General features: G+C 43.4%; 1 protein-coding gene and 2 long non-coding RNA genes across 3 annotated transcripts in view; 1 reads left to right on the plus strand and 2 right to left on the minus strand.

The window, feature by feature from the left end:
• Nucleotides 1-14,925, minus strand: part of LOC308593616 (uncharacterized protein) — a gene marked incomplete at its 3' end in the record, with an annotated part of 548,845 nt that overhangs the window by 22,793 nt on the left and 511,127 nt on the right. The gene's annotated exons all lie outside the window — the stretch shown is intronic.
• Nucleotides 3,127-4,053, minus strand: LOC308592624. The gene is made up of 2 exons (XR_014010584.1): nt 3,899-4,053; nt 3,127-3,442 (listed from the first exon to the last, which is right to left on the minus strand). It is a non-coding gene; the product is annotated as an uncharacterized lncRNA (long non-coding RNA).
• On the plus strand, nt 4,274-7,621 carry LOC308592633. The gene is made up of 4 exons (XR_014010588.1): nt 4,274-4,358; nt 5,808-5,865; nt 6,741-6,811; nt 7,498-7,621. It is a non-coding gene; the product is annotated as an uncharacterized lncRNA (long non-coding RNA).

Below are 14,925 nucleotides of genomic sequence, written 5' to 3' on the forward strand. Positions count from 1 at the left end.
ACCACCTCCCGGCATCAGCTTGCCACCCTCGCCCGCCTCTGCCATGCCGCGCCAAAGCAGCGCCTCACCCAGAGCTTCCGCCTACCGTGGCCACCATTGCAAGAAGCAGCCAGCTGAGCCGGGAGCCACCCCGTCCAGCCTCCGCCTCTTCCCCACCGGGGGAGCTGCCCTCCAGCCACTGCCCACCTCCTCCAGCCCCACACCATGGTGCTGGATATGCTTAAGATGGCCCTGCATGGATCCCATCTCTGCCTTTATTTTTGTAAATAACTTAGGTAAGAACAAGCCCAAAGAGCAATCAACATTTCAGCCACCGCCCCACTGTTTGATTCTTCCTGGCCCTTTTGTGATATTTGCAGTGGATCTGCTTGATATATGAGAGGTTAGAGATGGAGTGTTATGTTGAAAGTTGCCAGCTGTCAGTCCCTGGTGCCTAAGGTCCTGGCCAGGAGTGCTTCTCACACCTCCAGTCTGCCTCCCCGCCCTCCCCCCAAAAAACTCCAGCTGCATTATGTGCTGTATTCAAACATCCTTCTCCTCTCAATGCTTGGCCCTAACTTTTAAAAATTAAAGGGGTCCCAGTGTCATTTGTGGCCGTTCGCTCGACCAAATAATGCATTCATATCCCAATTTCAATGTGCTAATTCATGTAACCGTAAGTGAATTTTTGGCTGTAGGTTGAATGATGGAGCAGATTATGTTTCTTATGATAAACACTTGCACATTATATGCATATAAAGGCATAATAAAATGATTACACATGAAGATCAGGCACATCTTTTTGATGCATAATCTACGCTGTGACATATCCATTTACGCCACACAAAATTGCATGAAGCAGGATGTTGCTTTTTATGAGAATAAATTGTGTGGCATTTCACACATTAAAAGAAGGCTATTAATTTTGCAAAATAAACATGGGAGTATTGGTCTGAGGGATTTTTAATCATGTAAGTTATTCATCAGTGCCTTCAGCTGAAGTACTGGGAGAACATCCAATATTCTGAATATTCAGAATTTGTACAGATTACAGAAGATTGGGAACATTTTTGAAGGAATCATGTGTCCATCAATGACTGGTTTGATTTTATGGGCCTATCTATCTAGTGTTAGGATTGTTACATAACTACATTACAGTGTGCCAGTCCCATTAAAGAAAAGTTAGTCTGAAGAAGCACTTTTGTCTTTGGCTGAATGCCACCTACCTAGACTGGCAGTGTTCCTATAAATATTGGCAGGGCTCTCCCTTTGTCATTCTTCAGATCCCCTTGTCAAATGCTTCTCTGAGGTTTCTAAGAAGTTGGAGGAAAAGGAAGCAGCAGGAGCGCTGAAACTACCATTTATTATGCTGACAAGTCCCGGCTCATTGCTTCTTTTGTTCCCCGTGTCTCTCCATTGTTTTGTTGCCAGTCACCATGCATATGAATCACCAGAGCTTTGGATCCAAACGTGTGTGGTTTTTGTGTGTGTGTTTTAAAGTATGTTCCTAGCACACTGTACAATAGACTTCTGCCTCAGGACTAAGGTTTCAAACTGCAGCCCAAAGAACAGCAGACATGAGAGGATAATTGCCTGCATTCCCCAGCCCTTCCCCACTGCTCCATTAAAATGTGGACCCCTTCCTCTCCACAAAAGTAAAACAGAAAATGAGATGGGGGAGATCTGATCCCAGTACAGTTTGGCCCCATATTCCAGGAAATCATGGTTCATTTGAGGGGGGGTTTGGAACTGAAGACTGGTAGGACAGGTCCTGGATTGGAACGTAAGTCTCCAGGCCTGTATATCTGGCTCCCAGGACTCTCCTCAGGCCTCAAGAAGGTCACAGCCTTCACAGACCCTGCTAAGCCCCCTCTCCAAGTGCTTCTGCCTGGTCTAAATGTGATGATATCTCTTGTTTGCATGGATGGGAGGAGTTTGCATGGGTGCATGTGGATGTAGAAAGCATAGATTTATCCATATGGCTGCTTCGACCATATAACACCAGTCCTGAAAGACCTACATTGGCTCCCAGTATGTTTCCGAGCACAATTCAAAATGTTGGTGCTGACCTTTAAAGCCCTAAACGGCCTCGGTCCTCTATACCTGAAGGAGCGTCTCCACCTCCATCATTCAGCCCGGACACTGAGGTCCAGCTCCAAGGGTCTTTTGGTGGTTCCCTCACTGTGAGAAGTGAGGTTACAGGGAGCCAGGGAGAGGGCCTTCTTGGTAGTGGCGCCTGCCCTGTGGAACACCCTCCAATTAGATGTCAAGGAAATAAACAACTATCTGACTTTTAGAAGACATCTGAAGGCAACTCTGTTTAGGGAAGTTTTTAATGTTTGATGTTTTAATATCCTGTTGAGACCCACCCAGAGTGGCTGGGGAGGCCTCGCCAGATGGGCGGGGTAATAATAATAAACTGGAATGTCATCTACTATCCATCACCTGTCCCATCACCTTTCTTTCTTCTGGCCCCATGCACCAACTGGAATGTGGCACCTAGAATGTAGCTCACAAGGGATTTTTTAAAATCTCTTTTTTGAACTAATATAATATAATATAATATAATATAATATAATATAATATAATATAATATAATATAATATAATATAATATAATATAATTATAATAATCACCCTATACCCACAGGTGTCAGGGCAGTTCACAGAATAAATGTTGTTATATAAGCTTCCTCAGTGAGTAGATCAGTAATGGTGGAGAACTTTCTTGCACTGTGGGTAGCCAGGCTGTGGATGGGGAGATAGGTCCACTGCTTGGCAAAGTCATAGCAGTGACCGGACTACTCTGTTAGAAGGGGCTGTTGTTTCTGGATATTTGCAACCTCAGTTCCTTAGTTTGCCTCTATGACTGAACCAGCCCTGGACAGCTGAGATGAACCTTCCCAGGCTTGGAAGAATGGGTTGTGCCATTCTTGAGCTAATCCAAAAGGGCTGTGGCTGGGGAAGGTCTCTATATCAGGATGAGGTTATAGGCATGTGCAGCGATAGTCAAATCTGGAATGAGTATAATCCAAGGATGGGCAAATCTATGGATTTTGGGTTCTCTTTGTTTCTCATTTCCCCCCATCTCCAGTTCTTCAGGTCTTCATATTTCCACATGAGTTTGTATTTTAAAAAAGTCTGCCTGAAAGTTCATCAGCATTTTATTGCAAATTTCTCCTAATATGCACATTTTTGTATGGAAAATGGTCTAATATACATATTTTTGCAAAGCATTTTCTCCTAACATGATGCATTTTTTGCATATTCCTTTCACTAACATGTACCTTTTTTGCAGACTTTACCCTGTCAATCAACTTTGAGATACCCTCTTGGGGCTATAAGATAGAACTTGAGTATTCTAACTAAATAGTCTTCAGAACTTCTAAACTGGAAGATTGTGAGTATTAGATTCCGTACTTTTTGCTTGCCAAGTTCCCCACGACTTCCTCTGTTTTACACACCTGAAAAAGAAAGAAAGAAATACGTCTTTTCTTTTCTCTTGAAAGGTTGTTACACTAGGGTTGCTTAAAGGAGTTTGTGTGGTAAGACTGCACATAATAATACTAAGTGAGTTCCTGTTACTCCATATGACATATGTACAGGTAATGGGGTTTGAAGTGCTGACAGCCAAAAAGGATGGCTGCCTTTCTGAAAAGAACATTTGGAGAGGTTTAAGAATTACTCTAAATGAATAAATGGCATGTGCTCATTTTGTTCCACTTTGGGTTTAGCTGCTCTCTCTAATTGACAAACAGATTTCTAGGCCCATGTTAATGCTTCAAACAAATTCTGTGGCAGGGCTGAAAATGCTGTGCTATAAAAAAGGCACTTCACTTGCATCTGTAGCATCTTGGGGCTCTTTATAACCTCATGCTTAGAATAGATTAAAACAACGACAACCCAACTACAGTCCTTACTTGTAAACTGCAACTGCTTCAATGTGGAAAGGCTGAAAGTCTCGCTGAGCAACCTTTCCCCCAAGCCTGCAACAGTAAGTGTTCCCTTCAAGGTATCAGGTTGCTGTCAATGTTTGACCTATCAACCCACAAAGCTCTAGCCTGCATCTTCTAGCATTTTGAGCATTTTGTTATCTGGATCCATGGCAAAACATGAAGAACTCATAGGAGCATAAGAACAGATCTGCTGAATCAGTCCAAAGGCCTGCCTAGTCCAACTCCCTGTTTCCAGTGGCCAATCACAGAAGTTTGTCAAGCAGAAGAGTGATGTCACAATCTCTTCCCAGGGAACTCTGAGAATTGTAGTTTGTGAGGGGATTAGGCATTTACAAATAACGCTCATCACTTTTAACAAACAACAGCCCTCATAAACCTTTGGGGAAGCCATGACTGCACAAAGTGGTATCATAGTTCTTGCCAAGTAGGGGCCTTTCCTGCTCATACTATGTTTTGTTTGGCTGAATTGGATTAACATAGGTTAATTGGTTTTCTTTGCATAGCCCCAAGTTTACCTTAAAGCAGTGTCTTGATACTTACTCGGGGTAGGTATGGCGGCAAATCTAAATTTCCAGTATACACTTGAATCCGTTCCACAAAATATTGTTAGACTGGAGTCAACCAAACTCTTGTCCACGGCTATGATCTTGAATTCATTCTGATTTTGCTCCCCCTTCTGTGAGAGATCCTAATCACAGATCTCTTGCATCATATCAAGTTGTGTCAAATGTACAAGTGATGTGCAACAACAGCGGTTCAGATCTGTATCACTTTCTATACTTTCAAACAGGCACTATGATGCATGGTTTGTAGACAGTGAAAGGGACAGGTTTTGCAGATTGTTAATGAAATGAGTTATCGGGGGGAAATAAGAATGTTGGGGGAGAGAAGAGAATGTCAATACATGATAAAAGCCATTGTTTAAGAACCGAGAACTACAAAAAAGCTCCATTACAATTTTTCTCCTTCCACATAAATTCTGCAGTCAGCAAAGGATGGAAATATAGTGTTACAATTCAGGCTTCCCTACCAAAAGCTCTGCATCTTTGTCATGTGTGATTTCATTTGTGAGTCTGAGAACTGCAGATTTCACATTTTTCACAGGCAAATATAGGAAGTGGAATAAAGCAAGATTTATGCATGCGTCACCTTGTAAATAGGCAAATCCCAACAGAAGAAATGCAAGTTGGCACAGAAAATTGTCTTTCATTACATGTATATTTATTTTTCTAAGTTGATCTTCAGAAAGTAGGAAAACTTACTTATATGCCAGATGTGGTTTAATTCACCATCTCCAGGCACCACAATATTTTCCTTTTCCTTCAGAGAAGAAGATACATTCAGGGCTTCATTTGAGACAGGGCTCAACAGGGATGAGTCCCAGCAGCCGTATTGAGTACCAAGGCTCCATCCTAAAACACCCCTCTCTAAAGTACATTCCGCAAATCTGAATTAGGAGCAGTTTCCAGGCTGCGTGCCTTTAGTTGTTACCACAAGGGGCAGAAACCACTTTTTTCATGGGTTTATCCCATTGAGCTGACATAACAACTGAGGCATATCATTTGACCCTTGCAACCCTATCATCACTGTATTGCTTGTGTGCAATAAATCCTTTGTGTGACACAGATTGGCCATGCACACATGTCGTTGGGTCTTTAAATGTCATAGTAGGAACATGGAATGAATCCCCCAAATCACCCACAAACAAGTGGCACCCACTTCTCTTTCTGTATGCTGTATGGCTGAGTTACCTTTTGTGGCCACTCAGTTTCCCACTGCAGGAATGCTGGGACTTGTACTCTCAATACCATCTGGATGCTACACCAGAGAAGTCCTGCCACTACCACTTCTTCCACTTTCCTTACCACTACAGGCTAAGGGAGGCACTATGGATTGAGAATATGCAAGGATCCAAGTATTTGAAATTGGAGGTATACACAGCAGTGGTAGCCAGATGTTGTTGGACTCAATCAGCTCCACCCCAGCTCCACCCAGTATGGCTAATGGGCAGGAATTTTGGGAGTTGTGGTGCAACAATGTCTAGATGGCAACACATTGGCAGGCCCTGCACTACAGAATAAACAGTCTGGCAGTATTTTCAGCTGTGGCTGGGGTCAGCTGCTGGTCCTACAGATGCCTTGGTCCACACAAATTGCCCTGAACCCCTGGCCTACCTGGCAGCAAAGTAGTATGTAAAGTTCAAAGTTTGAGAGTCAGTCCACAGAAGCGAAGTCCAGAAGTCAAGAAGTACAGCCCAGGGTTAATCCAAGTAGCCAAGTCTGAAGTCCAGCAGTCAGGATACTGTCCAGAGTCAATCCCAAAGCACTGTCCCATAATGGTCCAGGAGCATCCAAACCAATGTCCATCAACATGGGCAGCTGAGCCGACACAACACTGCAGCTCTGCTTTCCTTTTGTACTTGTGTGCTGAGCATCTGGGATTGACAAGGCATGTGACCCTCACCTATTCCAAGCCTACTCCAGCTGAGGAATCACACACCTCCTCCCTGAGCTATCAAGCTCCATCTGTCCAGCTAGGGCACTGTGCTGAGGAACCATGCTTGCCTCAGCCTCCTGGAGCGCCCTGCCCATGATGTTCATGGAGACTGGGGCTCCTCTGGCTCTGGTGATGGGTCTTGCTGCTCTGGTTCCTGTGCCCCATCCCTTCAGCATCCTCTGTCACCCTGTGAGAACACATCCCCTGCTTGCACTGGTGTGTCCCAGTCCTGGTTACACCCCTCACCAGGAACCCCTCCTCCACTTCCTCCTCCTTGTACTAGTCTACCTTACACTTTAACTCTCTACAGAAGTTCTAAATTATGAGAGATTCAGAGCATGGAAATGAGATGGTCCATGATGCAGACCCTAAGCAAGAATGGTCAGTGGATCAATGTCTGGAAATTAGGGATGGGACCAGGATGTGCAATCCAAACTCCCCCCTCCACAAAGCTTCTCCCTAAACATAGAAGATCTGCTTGGGTTTCAGTGACTGGTGCTTGATAGTGTGAACTGACTCCCATTGGAATGTGTTGTGTTTGAAGTGATGTAAGTTGATATGGAAATGCTATCTCTGGGATAAGTTCTCCGATGGCTCATTTATGTATGTAAGTTATTGCAGCAGAACTGCAGAAACAACTGCAAAGGTCACAAATGCATTGGCTTATATTAAACAATATTGAGAACAGCATTCCTTCAGGATTTCTCTATTACCACTAAGACTAGAAGCATTTTTTTTTTAAAAAAAGAAGAAGCCCAGATTCCCAAGATTTGAGCAGGAACCAATGTCCGATTCTAAGGAAGCCCATTGTGTTTCATCATAAATTGAATACACCTTTCACGGCCTTCATTTATGAATGGATTACAAAACTATGGTGGACTTTTCAGTATGTGTCGTCATGCTGCCATTGGACCAGTTCTCTTGTCACCTTTAAATCCTCCCTCTTTTCATATTGTCCCTTCCTCAAATTCTTCCACCTCTTGTCATGTGAATTGAGCTATAAACTGCACAATATTGGTCATTTTCACCCAAGCTGGCTCACAGTATGCCATTTTTTGTGTGTCCAGGTTGCTACCTGAGGAAGAATCAGTATGTGAACTATTTGGTCAAGCTAGAGTTTATGCAGTGTAAAAAGAAGAAAAGGAAAGCTACCGATCACGATAACTCACAATGCATCTCCAAGTTACTACACTGGAAGGGTAATCACTTTGTTCTGATTGCCTTATTAGCAGAAAGCTATGTGTTTTTGAATAATGTATGTGACAGGCCTAAGATGACTGTCTCCGATGAGCCCAAACGAAATCCCACTGTGTAAAGTGAACACAAAGCACAGCTTCGGATTCCCAATTCCTTCAGAAAAATGACTTCTTTTTTTACTGTTCTGCTGAGTGCAGAAGTCATCACAAGACAATACAGAGCTACCTGCTGATTACAAGGAAAGCAGCTATTTTCATCCTGGAATATCTTCCCCCTCTCTTGCTCAGAATAAAAAAAAAATAGCATGGCCTCTGTTTCTTTGGAAGCAGCAGAACTAGGGGCAGGGAGAGAATATTGGGTTTGTTACTGTTAGGATTGCTAAATGCCTCATTATTATTGTTGTTGTTGTTGTTGTTGTTGTTTAAAAAATGCCTGGTCTTGTGCCTTTTACTGCAGCTTGGAATATGGGACTGGGCAAGTAAATAATCACAGTACTGGTTCGACATCATCACGTGTTAATGTCCAGAAATCAAGGCCTAAATTGTGGTTATTGAACACTTGCCAGACTTGCATATTGTACAGTACTAGACTATGACAACTGAAAATACAGTATCTCACCTAATGAATCATATGCTTGGAATTAAAGTTCAGATCAGGTCTGTTTAAGGATGACTCCAAATGACTGTAAGAACTAGTGGTGGCTCCCTCTTCCATTTGCTCCCGTAACGTTCAGTCACTATATAACATGGATTAATTTCTTGCTTCCTTAATAATCGTCTTTCCCCCTCTCATCAGATTTCTCACCAACCAAACTAGTTTCCTGGAGTCACCTCTGCATATGAGATCTGCTTCAGAAGCCTAAGGAGAAACAATGTTGCTATACTATTAAAGCTAATAAAGTTTCAGAAAGGTCAGTGCTTCAACAGGAGATTGTATCTGAGATACCCATAGGCTAGGGTATATAAGTGTCACAGGCTCAACAAAGTATATACCAATAGGGATGTTTTTCAACAACAACAACAATTATAATAATAATACACAAATAGCGATAAGTAAGAACATAACTTTGAAAAGTGAAAAAAACAAATCCAGAATGTCTAATGGGATATTCCACAGTTGATCATATAGCATATCATTATATTATTCTATGAAGACATATTCTCACAGATGGAAAGGCTGGTGAGAAGAATAGAAGAAAAGAAAAACATTTTAAAATCATAACTCATTCAGATGTGTCAGAGGTGAAGCTACCTATTTTGCACGTTACGAAACATTACGCAGATCAAAGCACAGCCACCCTTCAATACAGTAAGCCTGCAACTTACAGGCATTTATCTTGTGCATTCAGTTTTACATGCATGGCAAAAAAATAATAATTAAGCAGCAGAAAGGGGGTTCCTGGGGAAATGACTTTGGTAATATCACCCACTACTGAAGTCAGTGGGTTTTGATTTTATGTGAATTTGGCTTTAGGCGTGATTCACGGAATGTAACCCCCACAAAATTTGTGTGCTTACTGTATTCTCGCATTTCCGCCTATCTTAGATGACTGCAGAAATCTCTGTTTTGTTTTTGTTCAGGTCCGCAGAGAAGTTAAGGCAATGGTGGGTCATTCTAAGCAAATATTCAAATCCAAATGAAACTGGAGCCAGGCTAGGGAGAAGCCTTGACTGATGTTCTCCTCATTCTGTTCTGATTGAATGAAATGTATGAGCTGCAACCCTCTGATGAACAGAGTCAAATTAAAAATGTCATCCGCTGTGTTTGAGCATATAATGTTACCAGTCGCCAGGAAAAAAAGAAACATACTTGCCTAGATCAGTTTTGCAATGTAAATTTTACTGCTACAAAGTATTTCATGTTTAAAATTCTATTACCTCCCACAGGTCAATTAGAATATTTGTGCAGGTTTCTCTCCATTCCTGTTTTAGTGTAAGTTTATTTAATCTTCTAATACAACAATTCAGCAGTTTCAGTCTTTCCACCTTCAGGGAGCTATGTCTATTCTGCCTCTGCCAAGTTACATTGTACAGAGAAGTCTGGGTCATGATTTAAAGTGTATGTTCAATTCATGTGGTGTATGAGAGAGCATTACTTGGTATCACCAAAGCCTTATGTACTGACTAGGCACCTGCAACCCTCCTGTGGAATATTACAGTGGAATATCCGTAGTGGCAGACAAACTTTGGAGAAGACTGCCCAATATTATTACTCTTCTCATTCAGGAACTCCTAAAATGTTTCTAGGGAACTTCAATGGTTTCTCCAACATATTTGAAAATGCTCTTATCTACAACCAGGCTGAATCAAACAAAAAAACCACCTGGATAAATTCCCTCACTCTGTGGAATCTATTCTTTCCAGCCAAAATGGCAAGGAGGACTTGGTGTCCATTGGGTGCAAAATTGTGGTGATTATTGACAATTTGGGATTGATATTGAAGGACCTACCTATCTAGCCTTATCTGATACTAGGAGCATCAGGGACGCTGCAAGAGTCAAACGACAGCAGGAAAAAAAAGATTTTTTTTTATTTTGTGAAGCAATTGCTTGGACACAAAGGCACAGACCAGCTCATGCCCGGAGTCTGCCCCCGAATTCTGGGTGAGCCAGCTTCTTATATATTTGCAGAATACAATACCACCTGATTTCTTGTAAACCACCTGATTTCTGGGAAATCGAAAGTTATACAGTGGTGCCCCGCAAGACGAATGCCTCGCAAGACGAAAAACCCGCTAGACGAAAGGGTTTTCCGTTTTTCGATGCGCTTCGCAAGACGAATTTCCCTATGGGCTTGCTTCGCAAGACGAAAACGTCTTGCAAGTCTTGCGATTTTTTTCGCTTTCCCCCCTTTTTCTAAGCCGCTAAGCCGCTAATAGCCTTTTAGCCGCTAAGCCGCTAAACCGCTAATAGCCGCTAAACCGCTAATAGCGCTAATCCGTTAAGCCGCTAATAGGGTTGCTTCGCAAGACGAAAAAAACGCTAGACGAAGAGACTCGCGGAACAGATTATTTTTGTCTTGCGAGGCACCACTGTAGTAAGTTCCTATTACCATGTAAGGTCTTGGCCTTCCTTCTTCCTGCAATCTCCCTCCTCCCTGCCATGGCCCCACAACACCACGGCCATGTGCATTCCTGAGTTTGCTTATCTCTTTACAACCTTGAATAATAAATATTTGAGCCCTACAATATCTCTGAATGATGCAAACTAAGCTAACACAAAACTGCTGTTATGAAACTGGTATTTGTGGATCCAAGCGCAGTGTCCTCTGGGGACAGAAAGGGGTGAGGCAGTAAGAGGTGAGAAAATTGACACAACAAAGTTCTGGAATTGAAAATGGCCACAAATTTATTGATTACAAATGGAGGTAGGCTTAGGCTTAGGCACTGGGCCTATATCATGATTCATACTTCTGCTTGTTGGCTGGAGTTTGCACAGGGCCATGCCTGGGTTAAGGGTCACCTCAAGATGGGGGTCAAGTAAGGTGGGTCCCCCCCAGGTCACCATCTGGGAGCTCTGTGGCCCATCTGCTTCACGCTTGGCATACTGGACAGAATTTCCATCCAGACTCTTTTACTCGGGCATCCGGAGATATAACATCTTCTGGAAGGAAAGGGGGTGATGCACCAATTCACCCCTTCACAGGAAATAAGCTAAATGGTTCAACCCAATGCCTTATCTGCCAAAAGTTGTGGTGATTGCTATGAGGAAGGCGAAACCCCCAAATGGGCCCAATTTGTCTGCAGACAAATTTCTTCCTGTCTGCAGGCACCAAATATGGCAACGGATGATATCCACAGCAAGCTCTCAATAACACAGTACAGTGGTACCTCGAGTTACAAACGCCTCAGGTTATAAATGCTTCAGGTTACAAACTCCACTCACCTGGAAGAGTTACCTCGAGTTGAGAACTTTGCCCCAGGATGAGAATGGAAATTGCGTGCTGGCGGTGCAACGGCAGCAAGAGGCTCCTTTAGAGAAAGCATGCCTCTAGTTGAGAACAATTTCAGGTTAAGAATGGACCTCCGGAATGAATTAAGTTCATAACTAGAGGTACCACTGTATTCATGGACCTATGTATAGGGTGGGAGAGTTGATCTGTCGCCAACTGAGCCACCGGCTCCCAGGACAGGAAGCCTTTATACCACAACGGCAGGTCAGAGGGAAGCCTTGATTTGGAGCCATGATTTGCCAACTCAAATTTGTATTTTTTTAGTGGGTGATCCCATCATCTTTGTTGGCCGAAGCCAACAACCAGCCACAAAGGAGGAGGGGAGTGTTCCCTCCCTTTCCACCCTCCTGCCCCAAAGAGTTGGGCTGGGTCACAACTGTTGCCCACCCCCAAAAGTGGGTAAGCCATCATTTATCATGAAACCAGTTTCTCTCTCTCTTAATTTATTGGAAGATTATATTGGAGGATTATATCTCAGTTTGTTTATTGGTCTGCTTGGAGTTATTTCCTTTTTGCTTAGCCTTCCAAAGTGCGGTAAAACACAAAGGGTGATATAATCTCCCAGAGCTGCCCATAATCACTGTATAGATTTTGGTATTTAAAAAATCACTGTGAGCTTAAGCGTTTCAGTAGAGGGACCTAACAGAATAACCTCTCTTGAAATGAATGGAAGGATCAGCATTAAGCTGTCTTCTTACCTCACTTCTCCTGTTAAATGTGTGCAGACAGTTACATGAGCAAAATTACTGTGTGCTACTTTCCAGAATAGGGAAGGACAAATTGGTCATTTTCTAGATATGTGTGGAACCCAGATTTATTTATTTTTTTAAAAAAGAAATAAACAAGGCTGTAATTTCATGCATACTGCATTTCACTGCATAATGGTCACATTTTTATGGGATTTTTTAAAAGGGGGTGCGACTATTCTGCGGTGGCGACTATTACGCGGTGAAATACAGTAAATGCATAGATTAGCTGAGGTATCTAACCCCACTCTGTGAGCCTCACATGGAGAAGCTGGAGGCCCACTTCACAGACCCTGCCTCAGGCATGCCCCCCCCCCCGGTTACTTGTTCCCCAGCGCAGGCAGTTACCGGGTGCTGGGCACATCCATGGGCCTCAACCACCTGCCTCCGGGCAGGACTTCACCATCGCCTTCACTCCCCTCACTGGACTGCCTCATTCTCTGCAGGCTGAAGGCTGAAGGCAAGTCCCGCAGGCAGTTCTGAGCCCGCAGTGGGACACAAAGAGGCTGGGAAATGAATGCGCCAATAGCCATTTAATTTACAAAAGCGGAGAAGTGCTGTTGAGCTGAAATATACTCGGAGTCGAGAGTGGATTTCATGCTCTTTATTCAGCTCATAGTGGTGAGGAGGAATGGAAGTTCCCCCAGAATGTCTGCTTTATATACATTATTTACACAATGGGCCCCACGTGACTGGCTAATTCCGGGATTCTCCTGTGGACCAATCAGACTGCTGCATTCTGGATCCTATTGTTCTGCATTTTGGATCCTATTCAACCCAGTACATAACATGAGCAAAACAAAACGTCTCACTGGGAAGGCATTTTCACCCCTGTGACTATTACGCAGGGAATGTTCTGGGGACCAATTTTAGAGTTCAAAAGGGGTGGGGGTTACAACTATTATGTGGTGGTGACCATTACATGGTGAAATATGGTGTTTAATACGGCTGTGAGCCAAACCGCCAATCTGCCCTGCAAGTCTGACATAGGACCTCCAGATCTGTGGAAACTCATGTACCAACCGGACTACCCTGGACACATCCTTTATGGAATTCAAGGGTTTGGGCTAAGGGTTTTTAAAACTCCAATTCAATATATGGATGGGAGTGGGGACAAGGGAATACTGCATCTCCTTCTTCCCACTCCTCATGGAGAACAGGAAGGTTTGATCCTGCACGGTACTGCTCACTTGGTGAGTGCCTTCGCTGCAGGGAAACATCTCTCAAAGAAACAGCAACCTGCACTCCACAGGATCACATCTTTCACTTAGCAACTGGTAAGCAAAAAATTCCACCCTTCTGTAAATCTGGGACTGTCTCTGGAAAATAGGGACAGCTGGAGGGTCTGGCATCTGCTTCTTCCCATGTGACACCTGCCTCTCCTTCCTCCCTGTTGTCCTGCTCCCTGTCTTCCCCAGATCACACTTGGCCTCCCTGTCCAATCTATGGTGCTCTAGGAGTGTCTCAAACTGACTCAAGCAAAACTAGGATTCCCCCAAAGCAGCCTGATTTGGTCTAGGCCTTTGGCCTCGATTCAGTGTAAGCGCCAATATTTACCTGTGAGTAAGTTCCACTGAACTCAGTGGGAGGTACTTCTTAGGAGATGTGCATAGGATTAGCTCAGTGTTTCCCAAACTCTCTAGCTGTTTTTGGACTACAACTCCTATCATCCCTAGCTGGCAAGACCAGTGGTCAGGGATGATGGGAATTGTAGTCTGAAAACAGCTGGAGACCCAAGTTTGGGAAACCCTGGTTTAGTCTACTAGGATTAGGCAAATTTTACTGTTGTTCTTTAACTGACAGACTCTGGGAGATGGAAACTAAGAGAGGGAAAAAAATCTCCAGCCATCTAGGAGCTTTTGCTATAGTACCAAAAGAAGGAAGGGGATTTATATATATTCTTCATGCGAAGGAAAATTTTACTTGCAGGTGCTACAGGCGAGTCCTCAGCAGTGATTCTGACCTTTACATTTCAGGCATAGGTTTTTCCCCCTGAATAACAATGGCATTCTAATCCCAGTCACTCATTTAAATATGGATACTTTCTCCCCCTTCTCATGTAACCCTCCAGTAATAATGCGGCAAGGCACGTTCTTACTGATCAATCACACTTCCTGATTCTGCATAGCAGAAAGTTCAAACGTCATGGTACGATGAGTCCTGTGAGTTATTAGAATTGCGATGTGAATCCATATCCTCTTCTCGGCTCTGTGGGTACAATCACAAAGCGCTGAGGTTCTGCTGCAGATAAAATATGGCACTGACTTCTATATATTTTGGTTAAAGTCAATTATATTAAGTTACACCAGGATCTTGTATCACTCAGGCTGCCAGCACTAAAACCCACTACACTTACAAGCTGTTGATTTAATCAAATATGTGATATTTTATTGGTCAATTTAGTGCTGCATTCAGGCGGTACAATGGAGGAGATGGCTTTGCAATATTATCCAGCCCCATCTTTGCTATGCTGAGCCAGTGCTACTTCCGTTGTAAAACATGAGCCAGTTAATTTATAGATCTGTATCTCTGAAGGATGCATCTAGTTTTTAGATGCCATTGGAGGGCAGGTCGAAAACATTGTCCTGTAGACTTGGGCAGT

The sequence above is a fragment of the Podarcis bocagei genome (genome assembly GCF_964188305.1).
Source record: "Podarcis bocagei genome assembly, chromosome: 8".
Classification (NCBI taxonomy): Eukaryota; Metazoa; Chordata; class Lepidosauria; order Squamata; family Lacertidae; genus Podarcis; species Podarcis bocagei.